Raw genomic sequence first — 9,400 nt, 5'->3', positions numbered from 1 at the left:
AGTGGTAGGTAATGGATACAGACCCTTCCTTCACGGATGATAAGATGCTTGCATGTGCACATTATGTACGGGAGGGGAGGCAACTTCAACCAGCCTTACATTAACGTGCTTGCAGTGAGCTATATTTTGTCGGGACTTCCCAGCCTGGCTATCCCACTTCAACCCTGTTGCATGAGATTGCCCACCTGTTTCATTGTTGCAACCCCTACTTTCGTCAGATTCTAAAATAACTAGTTTTGTCTCTGTCGGACACCTGGAGGCCTATTGTCATTTATTGTAACAATGAAATCTCATGACAAACTACATTTGACCTCCTTAAATTCATATACCGAATAAAAATCTAAAGTTCAATGTGTTTCCATCACATTTTTAACTCTACCGATAGTTTTGTCACGAAAACTGTTGCGTTAAATAGCAAATGTGCCTACTCGTCTTGGCACGTGTGCTCTAGCCAACAGCTGGCAGAGACAGCGCCTGTCTACATAATGAGAATATTATGAATAAGACGGAGAATATTTGTATTTGTCAAATGGCAGTCAAGCATCATCATGTCACCAGAATCAGACCCTTGATATTTCTTGGAAGGGAGCATCTAGATCACCGTGCACTTTCACCATTCTGTAATGTTCATCATAAGTAATGCAATCTTTAGCCTACTAAACTGCATAGTTTCCCGAGTTGTAGTGGGAGGGCCACACACCATATCATCGCGTGACTCACATTTTACTTCGATACTATGGTTTTTATATCAATAATTGAGCATTTTGAGTTTCCACCGCCATTCAACCGAAGAAAAATCCCACCATGTCGAACAAACAAATGATCTGTCGGCATTTACAAAAATGCACTGAAACTTCCATCACAGCTGTAGTGATTTTTTTCTTTCCTTATTTCTTTACTTGCATAAGAACTGTGGATTTTACCTTGTTAGCTCAGGGATTTGATTTTGCAACCTTTCGGTTACTCGTCTAACACTCTAACCACTAGGCTACCTGCCACGGTTGAGTCCCATCTTTCTCTGTGGCCTGCTGTTAAATGGTGTATGTGTCCTCTCATTGGCTAGAATTGTCACAGCAGATCTCGCCTCCTCTCGCCTGCTTTCCATCTTTGAGGACTTGTATTTCCATCGTTAGAGCGGTCCCTTCGACTATCTTATAAATATATGTATAAAATGATACCATTTAGTGCTCCTTCAGAAAGTAACAGATGCATGACTTTTGTGTTCAAATACTTTTTTTAAAGACAATTATATACATGCATAACAGGTTTTCATTTAGTAAATGTGCATAAAATATTTAGGTTTTATTTAAGCGAAAATGTACATTTTGTGTGTACTACATCACCACACACACATTTTTATCAGCAACAAGTCAGTTTGGTGGAAACAAACCACTTGTGGGAAAATGTGCATATTTTCTTTATGCAGATTTTATTAGATTCACATGAAAATCTGTTGCCAATTGGATGGAAACCTAGCTACCGACCTCCATATCAAAATTTCTCACTTCGTGAGCTGTTTGGGCAGAGTAAAACGTATCTATTCACCTCTTCCTCAGTGTGGAACTACACTGAGCTTACTACACTTCCTATACCACATAGAAGTAATAATTAAGTTCAAATTGGAAAATCTATAGGACTATAATGATGTGGATCAAATTAAGCAACTAAAATACAAAAAAAGTGCTTAACATTGTGACACAAGCATAAATCTTCCCCTACTAGATTTCTGTCCATCAGAATTCTTAGCTTAATCTTTTATCCTTCAATATTATTTTCTTCAGGCAGTCTTCTATTGCCTATCTTACACCAGTTTCTCACCTTGTTCCATGCCCTGGCCTTCTGTAGTCTCTCTCACCTTTTGAACTTGAGCTCCCTTCCCTGTCCTTGTTGTCCTTTACCTTGGTGTCTGTCTAGCCATTCCCAGGACCTTTTTGTTTTACCACCAAGTTTTCATATAATTGAAAAATGTGATCTTTTCAGTGTATTTGTCACAGATCCCCAATACTGCTGCTCATTCTGTTCACCAGTTCCAGAAGTCGACGTCACCGGCCTTCTAGGCTGCACTGAACTGTGTCATTACGCACACCTGGTTCCAATTCCTCACTGATTGTGTTTGTATAAATGTGCCCTTCATTTCCCCATTGGGCTGTCGAATTACTGTTCCCATGTCCATTGGTCGTGTAAGTACCGATGCAGTGGCGCAGCATGTGCTTTGTGTATTACGGTCTTCTCCCATGTCGATCTACCAGGTTTACCATCGCTCTTTTATTTGGGTACAGCCCAGTGTTTTTGTATACGTGTTTGTTTTGGGTGTATTAGAAACCCAGGTGACGTATTCCTGTGCCTGTCCTTTATAACAGTGTGACAGAATAATCGACAGCAGGGAAGGTCGAGCTTGCGACCATTGTAGGGACAGTACAGCACCGTGAGGACTGTCTCTCCAGAATCTGGGTCACAATGGACAGTGTGCTGGCAACCATCCTGTGCATTGGAGCGGAATGTGCAGTCCCTCCAGTCTCCAAAACCATTCTGGGACCAGCTGCGTTCTATCGGAGTGGGTCTGGTATTCCCTCCTGGAGCGCTTCGACCGCGCGCCAGCAAGGTACAAGGGGTTCCTAGAGACATGGTTGCCACCGTCATCTCGGCACTGACTGGATGGGCTCTGGATTGGGGTGCCGCAGTCTGGGAGATGGGTGGACCCGAGGTCGAGGCCTACAAGTGCTTCACCCTCTTCCACTCTGTTTGATCATCCTGTGGAGGGACGAGAGGAGGGTGAGCGTCTACTCTGACTACGCCAGGGAGCTAGGACCGCCTTGGAGTTCTCCCTGGAGTTCCAGACCATCTCAGCTTCCACCGGTTGGAACGAGTTGGCTCTGGTCACTGTTTTCCTGCTCCGTGGTCAGAGCCGACGTAGGTGGGCTCGGCACGTTTGCCAGAGGTAGAGCATAGGAGGAGGAGGAATCTGGGCCTCTGCTTCTATTGTGGGGAAAGTGGTCATTTCTCCCCAACCTGCTCTATAACCCATAGGAGCCAAGGAGGTGACAGAGGAGGTGCGCTATCCCAGGTAGGAGGCAAGGTCTCCTCTCCTTGTCTGTCAAATTCTCTCTATTTTCCTCTCCTCTCCTTGTTTTCCTGTTAAATTCCCTGAGAATCAATCAATACAATTGATTTATAAAGCCCTTCTTACATCAGCTGATGTCACACAGTGCTGTACAGAAACCCAGCCTAAAACCCCAAACAGCAAGAAATGCAGGTGTAGAAGCACAGTGGCTTGGAAAAACGGCATAGAAAGGCCAGAACCTAGGAAGAAACCTCGAGAGGAACCAGGCTGTGAGGGGTGGCCAGTCCTTTTCTGGCTGTGCCGAATGGAGATTCTAACAGAACATGGCCAAGATGTTAAAATGTTCATAGATTACCAGCAGGGTTAAATAATAATAATCACAGTGGTTGTCAAAGGTACAACAGGTCAGCACCTTTAGGAGTAAATGTTAGTTGGCTTTTCATAGCTTTTCATTGGCTTTTCATTCAGAGTATCTCTACTGCTCCTGCTGTGTCTAGAGTTGAAAACAGCAGGTCTGGGACGGGTAGCACGTCCGGTGAACAGGTCAGGGTTATATAGCCGCAGGCAGAACAGTTGACATAAGCTGGAGCAGCAGCACGGCCAGGTGGACTGGGGACAGCAAGGAGTCATCAGGCCAGGGAGTGCTGAGGCATGGTCCTTGTGCTCAGGTCATCCGAGAGAGTGAGAATTAGAGAGCATACTTAAATTCACACAGGACACCGGATAAGACAGGAGAAATACTCCAGATATAAGACTGACCCTAGCCCCCTGACACATAAACTACTGCAGCATAAATACTGGAGGCCCTTTCCTTAACAGGAAGCCAGTGTAGAGGCTAGCACTGGAGTAATATGATCACATTTTTTGGTTCTAGTCAAGATTCTAGCAGCTGTGTTTAGCACGAACGGAAGTTTATTTAGTGCTTTATCCGGGTAGCCAGAAAGTAGAGCATTGCAGTAGTTTAACCTAGAAGTGACAAAAGCATGGATTAATTTTTCTGCGTCCATTTTTGGACAGTTTCTGATTTTTGCAATGTTATGTAGATGGAAAAAAGCTGTCCTTGAAATGGTCTTGATATGTTCTTCAAAAGAGAGATCGGGGTCCAGAGTAATTCCGAGGTCAAGATTAATTGTCAGATTCAACAGAAGATCTCTTTGTTTCTTGGGAACTAGAACAAGACTGTAAGTCGCTTTGGATAAAAGCGTCTGCTAAATGGCATATATTTATTATTATATTAAGTTCAGCCATCCACTTCCTTATGTCTGAAACACAGGCTTCCAGGGAGAGCAATTTTGGGGCTTCACCATGTTCCATCGAAATGTACAGCTGTGTGTCATCCACATAGGAGTGAAAGTTAACATTATGTTACCGAATGACATCATCAATATATAGTGAAAACAATAGTGGTCCTAAAATGGAGCCTTGGTGAACACCAAAATGTACAGTTGATTTGTCAGAGGACAAACCATCCACAGAGACAAACTGATGTCTTTCCGACAGAAAATATATAAATCAGGGCAGAATTTGTCCGTGTAGACCAATTTGGGTTTCCAATCTCTCCAAACGAATGTGGTGATCGATGGTATCAAAAGCAGCACTAAGGTCTTGGAGCACGAGGACAGATTCAGAGCCTCGGTCTGACGCCATTAAAAGGTCATTTATCAGAAATGCCGTCTCAGTGCTATGATGGGGTCTAAAACCAGACTGAACCGTTTCGTATACATTGTTTGTCTTCAGGAAGGCAGTGAGTTGCTACGCAACAGCTTTTTTTTTAATTGAGAGGAATGGGAGATTCTTTATAGGCCGATAGTTTTTTTATGTTCTGGGTCAAGTTTTGGCTTTTTCAAAAGAGGCTTTATTACTGCCACTTTTAGTGAGTTTGTTACACATCCGGTGGATAGAGAACCGTTTATTATATTCAACATAGGAGGGCCAAGCACAGGAAGCAGCTCTTTCAGTAATTTAGATAGATTAGGGTCCAGTATGCAGCTTGAAGGTTTAGAGAACATGACTATTTTCGTCAATGTGTCAAGATGTATAGTATTAAAAAACCTGAGTGTCTTCCTTGATCCTAAGTCATGGCAGAGTTGTGCAGACGCAGGACAACTGAACTTTGGAGGAATAGGCAGATTTAAAGAGGAGTCTGTAATTTGCTTTAATGATCATGATCTTTTCCTCAAAGAAGTTCATGAATTTATCACTGCTGATGTGAAAGCCATCCTCTCTTGGGGAATGCTGCTTTTTAGTTAGCTTTGCGACAGTATCAAAATTACATTTGGGATTGTTCTTATTTTCCTCAATTAAGTTGGAAAAATACGATGGTCGAGCGGCAGTGAGGGCTCTTCGATACTGCACAGTACTGTCTTTCCAAGCTAGTCGGAAGACTTCCAGTTTGGTGTAGCGCCATTTCCATTCCAATTTTCTGGAAGCTTGCTTCAGAGCTCGGGTATTTTCTGTAGACCAGGGAACTAGGTTCTTATGAGAAGTTTTTTGTTTATAGGGGTGCGACTGCATCTAGGGTATTGCGCAAGGTTATATTGAGTTCCTCAGTTAGGTGGTTAACTGATTGTTGTACTCTGACATCCTTGGGTAGGCGGAGGGAGTCTGGAAGGGCATCTAGGAATCTTTGGGTTGTCCGAGTATTTATTGCATGACTTTTGATGATCCTTGATTGGGGTCTGAGCAGATTATTTGTTGCGATTGCAAGCGTAATATAGTGGTTGCCTGATAGTCCAGGATTATGAGGAAAAACGATAAGGTCCACAACATTTATTCCACGGGACAAACTAGGTCCAGAGTATGACTGTGGCAGTGAGTAGGTCCGAAGGCATGTTGGACAAAACCCACTGAGTCAATGACTGCTCCGAAGGCTTTTGGAGTGGGTCTGTGGACTTTTTTGTGACTTTATTAAATGACTACAAGGTCCGATAAGAATTCAGGGAACTCAGTGAGGAACGCTGTAAATGGCCCAGGAGGCCTGTATGTAAACAGTAGCTATAAAAAGTGATTAAGTAGGCTTCATAGATTTCATGACTAGAAGCTCAAAAGATGAAACTGTTGTTTTTTGTAAATTGAAATTTGCTATCCTAAATGTTAGCAACACCGCTGCTTTTACAGCAGGAGGTGAGGCCTCATTTAACAAGGTAAATTCATCAGGCTTAAGCCATGTTTCAGTCAAGCCAATCACATCAAGATTATGATCAGTGATTAGTTCATTGACTATAACTGCCTTGGATGTGAGGGATATAACATTAAGTAGCCCTATTTTGAGATGTGCGGTATCACGATCTCTTTCAATAATGGCAGGAATGGAGGAGGTCTTTATTCCAGTGATATTGCTAAGGCGAACACCACCATGTTTAGTTTTGCCCAACCTAGGTTGAGGCATAGACACGGCCTCTATGGGGATAGCTGAGCTGACCACACTGACTGTGCTCGTGGCAGACTCCACTAAGCTGGCAGGCTGGCTATCTCATTGTGGAGCTAGGGGAGTTAGAGCCTTGTCTATGTTTGTAAATAAGATGAGAGCACCCTTCCAGCTAGGATGGAGTCCGTCACTCCTCAGCAGGCCAGGCTTGGTCCTGTTTGTGGGTGAGTCCCAGAAAGAGGGCCAATTATCTACAAATTCTATCTTTTGGGAGGGTCAGAAAACAGTTTTCAACCAGCGATTGAGTTGTGAGACTGCTGTAGAGCTCATCACTCCCCCTAACTGGGAGCGGGCCAGAGACAATTACTCGATGCCCACACATCTTTCTAGCTGATTTACACGCTGAAGTTATATTGCGCTTGGTGACCTCTGACTGTTTCATCCTAACATCGTTGGTGCCGACGTGGATAACAATATCTCTATACTCTCTACACTCGCCAGTTTTAGCTTCATCCAGCACCATCTTTAGATTAGCCTTAACGTCGGTAGCCCTGCCCCCTGGTAGACAGTGTATGATTGCTGGATGATTCATTTTAAGTGTAATACTGCGGGTAATGGAGTCTCAAATGACTAGGGTTTTCAATTTGTCAGCGCTAATGGTGGGAGGCTTCGGCGTCTCAGACCCCGTAACTGGAGGAGTAGAGACCAGAGAAGGCTCGGCCTCTTACTCTGACTCGCTGCTTAGTGGGGATAATCGGTTGAAAGTTTCTGTCAGCTGAATAAGCGACACCGGTTGAGCAAGAAGCCATGAGAAAGTTGTTCGGCAGCGGGGACTGTGCGAGGGGATTTATACTACTATCTGTACTTACTGGTGGCACAGATGCTGTTTCATCCTTTCCAACACTTAAATTACCCTTGCCTAACGATTGTGTCTGAAGCTTGACTTGCAGCACAGCTATCCTTGCCATAAGGCGATCATTCTCCTGTATATTATGAGTCCCGAGACTGCAATTAGAAGGCATCATGTTAATGTTACTGCTTAGCTTTGGCTGGTGGAGGACCTGACGAACCACGCCCAGAAAAACATCCGGCGTGAAAAGTTGAATGAAAAAAAAAAAAGTTGAGCGAGGGGGAAAAACTAAAAATATAAATTGTAATTAAAAGGGAAAAACCATAAAGTTGGCAGGTAGCAAAGTAAGGTTAGCAACAAAACACACAGCAGCACGTAAACAAGTCTACAAGTTGTGACCGGAAATTACGTCTGGTGTTAGACTCGTTTAATGTCTCTATAACATGGGACAGAACTCTAGCCCTTCACTCCCAATAGCTCTGATTCCGGAGCTGCCGGGAATTTTTTAGATAGGCACTGGCCACTGCATTACGCATTCCTTTGGTTCTCCTACAGTCACTCATTCCGGATTAAATCAATTTATAAAGTCCTTCTTACATCAGCTGATATCTCAAAGTGCTGTACAGAAACTCAGCCTAAAGCCCCAAACAGCAAGCAATGCAGGTGTAGAAGCACTGTTCGAGCCCCGGATAATCGTCCAATAGGGACAGGGCTCGTACATCGCAGTACTGTTCCTATTTCTTTGTTGACCCAGGACAGGACACTCATTCAGAACAGATCACCTTCTTGATTATAGACACACCCACGCATCCCATTGTTTTAAGTCTCCCCTGATTGAGTTTGCATAACCAGGTTATTTGCTGGTCCGAGAGACTGCTGGGTTGGTCACAGGAGTGTCAGGAGTGTTTGCTTCTGGAGTTTGAGAAGTCAATGAGAGAAGTGAAGTTCTTCCTTAGTTGTTAATTTTCAAAGAATCTAAAAAAGGCAACTTAGATTTGAGCAAATGTCTTAAGTAGATGAACCCTACTCCAACCTCATGAAAGTGACAAACTGACACATTTTAATTTTCAGCCAAACAACTTTATATCGAAGGAGTGCCTTTGGTTTGACGGCCTGCACATGTGCAGTTCCGCACGAGACAACTGTTAGACCCGATTTACAGTGAATTAGGAATTAGAATACTAGAATGACATGAACCTTATGACGGTCGAAAGGTCAGCCATGTTGATCAGGGATTTGGTCAACCAGTGGTGTGATAAGATAGTGCAGATAAATTCTCCACATTCATTGTTTTACACTATGTGTGTTCGCTAGCTAGCCAGCCAGTTTTAGAGGTATGATACCATACATTTTTCAAATGAACTGCCAATGCAAACATTCCATTCAAACAATGCAGTCAATCCACAGTCATACAGTGACTGGCTCAAATCAGTTGATAATAGAACAAGTTGTAAATGCAACAAGTAGGCTACTGATTTGAGCCAGTTACTGATTTCAGCGCAACTAAGGCACTACATCTCAGTGCTAGAGGCGTCACTACAGACCCTGGTTCTATCCCGGGCTGTATCATCACCGGCCGTGATCGGGAGTCCCATAGGGCAGCGCACAATTGGCCCAGCGTTGTTCAGGTTAGGGGAGGTTTTGGCCGGGGTAGGCCGTCATTGTGAATAAGAATATGTTCTTAACTGACTTGCCTAGTTCAATAAAGGTTGAAAAAATCATGTCTATAAATGTAGTAGCACTCACACTTTTCCATGGACAGTTTACATATATTTTAGGGGCTATTTATACAGACTATGTGTATAAAATGTGTATAAACTATTTATAATTATATGACAATATTTTACATTGACTATAATTCCATTAGGCCTACAACATTTCTGAAACATCACATGCCTTACTTTTAATTTCCTGCATAAGTAAAAGCATCACCTATGCATCCACTGCCATTAATTCCAATTAGACTGGTTCTGGATTTCTCCCTGACCAAGATGGCTGTTTGTGTGTAATTGTCACGACTTCCTCCGAAGTTGCTGCCTCCTTGTTCGGGTGGCGTTCGGCGCCACTGGTTTTCTAGCCGCCACCAATCTAAGTTTCATTGTCCATTGTCCTTAGATTAGGG

Source organism: Oncorhynchus gorbuscha, linkage group LG09, assembly GCF_021184085.1.
Source record: "Oncorhynchus gorbuscha isolate QuinsamMale2020 ecotype Even-year linkage group LG09, OgorEven_v1.0, whole genome shotgun sequence".
NCBI classification, from domain to species: Eukaryota; Metazoa; Chordata; class Actinopteri; order Salmoniformes; family Salmonidae; genus Oncorhynchus; species Oncorhynchus gorbuscha.
The sequence above is the reverse complement of the archived record's forward strand: the minus strand, read 5'-3'. Positions refer to the sequence as shown.